The sequence below is a fragment of the Thalassophryne amazonica genome, chromosome 3, assembly GCF_902500255.1.
Source record: "Thalassophryne amazonica chromosome 3, fThaAma1.1, whole genome shotgun sequence".
NCBI lineage: Eukaryota > Metazoa > Chordata > Actinopteri > Batrachoidiformes > Batrachoididae > Thalassophryne > Thalassophryne amazonica.
This window is the reverse complement of record NC_047105.1, coordinates 24,629,167-24,636,764: the sequence shown is the minus strand read 5'-3', so window position 1 is coordinate 24,636,764 and position 7,598 is coordinate 24,629,167.

Sequence of the window (7,598 nt, the reverse complement as noted above, 5' to 3'; positions counted from 1 at the left end):
GCATGACGTTGAGTTCAGGGACATCTTGACATTTTGGGTAATCCTCAGTGTATTCAGCGAGCTGGAGGAGCTCCAAACATCTCATCAGCGCTCATTAGGCACAGCAGCAAAGGTCACGCACACCACCGCCGTGGCTTGTTATGCTGCTTCCAGCCAGCGCAGCATCTAAGGACTTTATTAGGTCTTCGGAGAGACGCCCGTTAACTTTATCAATAACACAAACTCTGCTGGCTGATGTTTCAGCTGCTCATTTACTTTAACAGCGTGTTTTGGAAAATTCTAAAGTTCCAGCATCATCCTCTGAGGAGAACAAGTGAAGGTGTTTACCACCAATGACAGAACACAAAACCGTCTTCTTTGAGGACTTGTTGTCTTATTGGATCAGTAATCCACGTGGAGAGGAGCGTTATTCCTTTGGTAGCATCACGGTCACACAAACACTTAATTGCTTTACATCAACCAATCAAACATGATCATTTAACTTTCAGTTAAAGTTGTTGCATCATTTTTTACTCAGAAAAACTTACATAACTTACATAGTGACAAAGATAAAGTGAACTTGCACTTCCATTTGCTTCTTTGTTTTTTGGTTGTTACCCGAGGCCATCAAAATATGGCCATCGGGTATTGTGGAGGCTTTGCTTCCATCCATCGTCCGTCTGTCCGTCCGTCTATGTTCAGCATAAGTCCAGTCCTATTACTACCAGGGTCTTCAAATTGACAGGGAACATTCTTGGGACACAGACCCTGGACAAGATCTAAGATGGTTAACCTTGACCTATTTTAAGAGGTCAAAATGTCACATTCTCTGTCCTACTTTTATGCTATGAATCATGCAAAAATTGTTTTGTTTTTTTTTTGGGGGGGGGGGGGGGGGTGACAGCCAGTCAGAGGAGAGAGGCACCATGATGTCATTGGATGGTCTGTCTCTGACTGTTATAGTGCAGCAGATAACAGAATATTTACAGAGGAATACTAAAAATGGTGATAGCGGGCTGTCCATGATCAGAAACCAACAAACCTGAGCTGTTTAGTCAAGAAGAATGATCCAAAATACCTTCAACCAGAATTCAGACTCTGATTGAAAGCTATAGGAAGCGTTTAGAGGTTGTTATTTCTGCAAAAAGAGGATCTACAAAATATTGATGTATTTTTTTCTGTTGGGGTGCCCAAATTTATGCACCTGCCTAATTTTGTTTAAAGAATTATTGCACACTTAAACTTCATTTCACTTCTGAAATATCACTGTGTTTGTTGATTTTGTTTCTTGTTTTTGCTTCCATTTTCATGAGGTGAAAGATCTAAAACATTTTCTATACACACAAAATACCTATTTCTATCAACTATTGTTCACAAGTCGTGTGTTAGATAAGCCATCCCACCACACAGGTTTGGCATATCAAGACGATTAGACAGCATGATTATTGCACAGGTGTGGCTTCAGCTGGCCACGATAAAAGGCCACTCTGAAATGTGCAGTTTTGCTTTATTTTGGGGTGGGGGTTGAGTTGGGGTGGGGGGGGGTGTCAGAAAATCAGTCAGTATCTGGTGAGTGCAACACATCTCCGTTGCATAGATTTGATGGCAGACTGGTGGTTCTGTGACCTTGTTTTGTTGCTTTTTGCTTGGTCTTTTCTGTTATTGCTTGCTCACACCTACTCTCCATCACTGGCTGATCAATTTGAAATTTTTTAAAAATTTGTATAGCACCAAATCACAACAAAGTTACCTCAAGGCACTTCACACAAGTAAGGTCTAACCTTACCAACTCCTAGAGCAAGCATACAGCTGACAGTGGTAAGGAAAAACTCACTCTGATGATTTGATGAAGAAACATCAAGCAGACCAGACTCAAAGGAGTGACCCTCTGCTTGGGCCATTCTACCAACACAATTGACAAAACGAATATACAGGAAATTTTGGGTGTCCATGCTGATGCACAGGACGGGAGGCTTGCAGAAGTAGGCCCCACCCCCATCTCTGGATGGAGCCGCACCTCAAACAGAGAAAAAAAACAAGTACGGTAAATTTGTCAGCATTAAGCAACAAGAAAAACAAGAAATACTAAGGTGATCACTGGCCACGAGACAGACACTTCACTAAACCATCCAGACTTTAGATGAAGTTGAGGCCATGGCCCACTTGCTTTACTAATAAATTAATTTAAAAGGGTAAAAAGCATAGTCACACACTATGCCAGTATGCTAGCCATATGAAAGGGAAAATAAGTGCGTCTTAAGTCTGGACTTGAAAGTCTCGACAGAATCTGTTTTATTGATGCAGGGAGATCATTCTACAAAACAGGCATGATAAGAGAAAGCTATGTAACCTGCAGACTTTATTCACCCTAGGGACACAAAATAGACCTGCACCCTGAGAACGTAGAGCTGTGCTGAACCTAACAGAACCTTACAGAACTTTAAAATCTGATCTCACAGGGACAGGAGGCTAGTGAAGAGAAGCCAAAATGGGTGTAATGTGGTCAAACTTTCTGCTTCCTGTCAAAAGTCTGGCAGCAGCATTTTGAACCAATTAGAGACCCCAATGCTGGACTGCGGTAAACCAGAAAATAGAACACTGCAGTACTCCAACTGAAAAGAAAGAAATGCGTGAATCAGGGTCTCAGCGTCAGCCGTAGACAAGATGGGCTGAATCTTCGCTATATTTTGCAGGTGGAAGAAAGCAGTCCTCGTAATACGAGGTCTGTCAATAAAGTAACGGCCCTTTTTATTTTTTTTTTAAACTATATGGATTTGATTCATATGTTTTTACGTCAGACAAGCTTGAACCCTCGTGCGCATGCGTGAGTTTTTCCACGCCTGTCGTGACGTCATTCGCCTGTGAGCACGCCTTGTGGAAGGAGTGGTCCCGCCCCCTCGTCGGATTTTCATTGTCTGGAAATGGCGGAATGATTTGGACTTTTTTTCCATCAGAATTTTTTCAGAAGCTGTTAGAGACTGGCACCTGGAAACCATTTGAAAAATTTATCTGGCAAAGGAACACCTCCGTTTCGGCGTGTCAGAGGACAAGTTAGGACAAGCCCAGCTCTCCACAATTTCTCTGATACTTACTGGACTGGTAAGCATTGAAAGCCGAGATAGGCATGTCCCAACTTGTCCCATGACACGCCGAAATGGAGGTGTTCTTTGTCTTGCTCAAACAGCGAATCGGTCGTTACGCACGAAGCCTCAGCGTGGCTTTCCATGACAAAATCTCTTGTTAAAAGTGAAATCTGCCGGAAAATGGCTGATGTACAGCTCTTGTGATAACCAGAGAAAGTGCACACGATGGTCTCGTATCCACAGAGCCATCAGCTTAGAAATGATCTGGCGTTTTCTGCCTCGTCATCGCAGCTCGGAGCGCGGCTCGCCGAGCGTCCTTAAAGCCATCCTTAAAGCTGTAGTAACAGTCCTTATTCTCTGTGAAGCCCGTAAAATTTTCACCGAAAGCCAGAGGGTTCAAGCTTGTCTGACGTAAAAACATATGAATGAAATCCATATAGTTTTTGAAAAAAATAAAAAGGGCCGTTACTTTATTGACAGACCTCGTATCTCTACTGTGGAGGTCAAAGGACAACATAGGATCAAAAATTACCACAAGGATGGAGCCTATGGCTAAGCGTTAGCTGGTCAAATTGATGCTGATGTCTCACTGGATCAAGAACCATAATTTCAGTCTTATCCGAGTTTAAAACTAGGAAATTGTGAGACATCCAGCTTTTCACTGATGCAAGGCAATCTTCTAAGGATTTTATGTGGATGAGATTACAGCAGTTATTGGCATGTATAACTCAGTATCATCAGCATAACAATGAAAGGTAATCCCAAAATGCCACAATATGTGCCCAAGGGGTGCTATTTAAAGGGAGAAAAGCAGGGGGTCTAAGACATACACCTGTGGAACCCCAAATTTTCAGGCCTGTCACACCTTGATGATTTAGCCTGCATATGCTGAGCATATTAAAAACTCTGGCACATGCTGGTGTATGTCTAAAAAATTAATGCAGCTGTTGACAACCCAGTAGTTCGGGGTCAGTACTGCACAGTGTGGTACCGGTCAGAAACGGAGTAATTTAACATTATTTATTTTTTTATTTTCATTTTTTTATCTTGGTGGACCATTTTCAATGTGTACAGAATGCTGATGAGCGCTTCTGTGTGTTCAAAGCGCAACACCGGCATCCTCTGAGAAAAGGGACTTGTTTTTAAACACTGCATTTCCAGCCACGGATTAAAGTACAACCCCAATTCCAATGAAGTTGGGACATTGTGTAAAATGTAAATAAAAACAGAATACAGTGATTTGCAAATCCTCTTCAAAAGACAAGATATTTAATGTTCAAACTGATAAACTTTATTGTTTTTGTGCAAATATTTGCTCATTTTGAAATGGATGCCAGCAACATGTTTCAAAAAAGCTGGGACAGTGGTATGTTTACCACTGCGTTACATCACCTTTCCTTCTAACAACACTCAATAAGCGTTTGGGAACTGAGGACACTAATTGTTGAAGCTTTGTAGATGGAATTCTTTCCCATTCTTGCTTGATGTACGACTTCAGTTGTCCAACAGTCCGGGATCTCCGTTGTCATATTTTGCGCTTCATAATAACATATTTTCACTGGGCGACAGGTCTGGACTGCAGGCAGTCCAGTCTAGTACCAGCACTCTTTTACTACGAAGCCACACTGTTGTAACATGTGCAGAATGTAGCTTGGCATTGTCTTGCTGAAATAAGCAGGGACGTCCCTGAAAAAGACGTTGCTTGGATGGCAGCATGTGTTGCTTCAAAACCTGGATGTACCTTTCAGCATTGATGGTGCCATCACAGATGTGTAAGTTACCCATGCCATGGGCACTAACACACTCCCATACTATCACAGATGCTCTTTTTCTCTTCTTTTTCCTCTTTTGTCCGGAGCACACAACGTCCATGACTTCCAAAAACAATTTGAAATGTGGACTCATCAGACTACAGCACACTTTTCCGCTTTGCATCTGTCCATTTCAAATGAGCTTGGGCCCAGAGAAGGCGGTGGCGTTTCTGGATGTTGTTGATGTATGGGTTCTGCTTTGCATGGTACAGTTTTAACTTGCACTTGTAGATGTAGTGACGAACTGTGTGAACTGACAATGGTTTTCTGAAGTGTTCCTGAGCTCACACGGTAAGATCCTTTACACAATGATGTCGGTTTTTAATGCAGTCCCACCTGAGGGATCGAAGGTCACAGGCATTCAATGTTGTTTTTCAGCCTTGCTGCTTATGTGTTGAAAGTTCTCCATATTCTATGATTCTTCTAATTATATTATGGACTGTAGATGATGGAATCCCTAAATTCCTTGCAATTGAACATTGAGAAACATTGTTCTTAAACTGTTGGACAATTTTTTCACACAGTTGTGTGAAATAGGTTGTATAGGTTGAAGAGGATTTGCAAATCATTGTATTCTGTTTTTATTTGCATTTTACAACAACATCCCAACTTCATTGGAATTGGGGTTGTATTTTCAGAGGTCATTTTCAATAATCAGGAGTTTTATGTGGATTCATGTCCGTCTGTGATGGTGAATTGGACTGAAATAATCATGTCATATTTCTCCGTGTGTGAATGAAACAGTCGCTCTGAATAAGGACTGCAGATTTCAGCCAATCAGTGGCCAGCCTTAATGGACAGATTTAGTCTCATGAGTAAATTACAAGAAACCTGTACCAGCAATCATATAACTTACCAACAACTTATGTCCAGCATGTGTGGGACATATGAGTCAGATGCTGGCATGCGTTTAACGTTTTCAGCTTACCCAAATTTTTTTGAGGAGCTCAGCTTATTAGGACGTACATCAGAAAACTTCAACGTGTTTCAACGTGCTTCAACCGTGCTCTTAACTTAGAAAAAACTTACCCTTAACTTACTGGGCTTATGCCAGAGTTTTTTAATACGGTTGGCATACGCTGGCTAAATCGTCAAGGTGTGACGGGGACTTTATGTCTCTAAGGTTAGAGGTAGTGTTATTGTACAAAACACAGAACAACTGGTCAGGTATGACGTCAACCATGCAAAGGCACTCCCAGTAATTCCAAAATGATTCTCCAGCCTATCGAGTAGAATATGATGATCCACAGTATCAAACGCAGCACTAAGATCTAACAGCACCAGAACCGTAGTGGTGTCCAAATCCATTGCAATCAGAAGATCATTCTCCACTTTAGTGAGAGCTCTGTGGAATATTTTCTAAAAGCAGACTGCAGTGGCTCAAAATAATTATTCTCAGTAAGATAGTCCACAAGCTGCTGTGAAACCACCTTTTCCAGAATTTTAGAGCAAAATGATAGATTTGATTTCAGCCTATATTTTTTCAATATACTAGGGTCATGATTAGAGCAGCCGATCTGCTCTGTGTCAGCCTGATCCCGTCAGATCTCAGAAGCTAAGCAGTGCGGGGCCTGGTTAGTACTTGGATCGGAGACCTCTTTGGAACACCAGTGGCTGCGTGTGTTTCTCTGGGTTACACTGGAGTTGCATCAGGAAGGGCATCCGGCGTAAAACTTGTGCCAAATGCCAATGCGGCTCTGGCTGTATCCACTGCGGCGACCCTGAACAAAATGGACAACAACAACTGGGGTCATGATTAGATTTCTTAAGTAATGGTTTAATCACTGCAGAATTGAAACATTTAGGAACAGATACAGAGGTTAATGAGAGATTAATAATTTCCAGCACAGTCGACCCAAGAGTGGGCCGCAGGTCCTTAAGTAGATTTGTTGGTATAGGATCAAATAAGCCCAAACACAAAACGGGAGCAGCTGAATGGACAACAACAACGAGTTTCGTCAGCACGCCTAGTGAGATACTATCAAATTTTGTAAATCTAGGTAATACCTCAGTGATGGCGCCCACCTGAATAGCAGGATGTAGTGGCTGGGTTAAGGCATGCTAAGATATGTTTGCCCTAATGTCGTCTATCTTCTTCTTGAAGTAATCCAAGAAATCTTGTGCTGTAAAAGGAGAGCAGCTTACAGGTGGTTGTCACCAGTGTTGCCACTGCGTCGAACAAGAACTTTGAGTTATGCTTGTTTTTGTTGATCAAATCAGAGTAATAGGTCCACTTTGTAGCCAGTATTGCATGCTTATAGTCTAAGATACAGTATATATATAATATGTATGCATAAGAAAACTTAAATGTACTTCACAAAAAAAATTATAACCTGCAAAATTTCCAGAAATAAAATGCTGAAACAGTCAAGCACCTCATCGAATCACAAAAGCAAGTGTGCAGACTCATAAGCACACAGATGTGCACGTTTGTGAATGAGAGAATAGTGCAGTTACATAGAATGGGGTGGGGAAAGCAGATGAGTTTAAATAATTGAGGTCAACAATCAATCAATCAATCAACTTTTTTTATATAGCGCCAAATCACAACAAACAGTTGCCCCAAGGCGCTCTATATTGTAAGGCAAGGCCATACAATAATTATGAAAAACCCCAACGGTCAAAACGACCCCCTATGAGCAAGCACTTGGCTACAGTGGGAAGGAAAAACTCCCTTTTAACAGGAAGAAACCTCCAGCAGAACCAGGCTCAGGGAGGGGCAGTC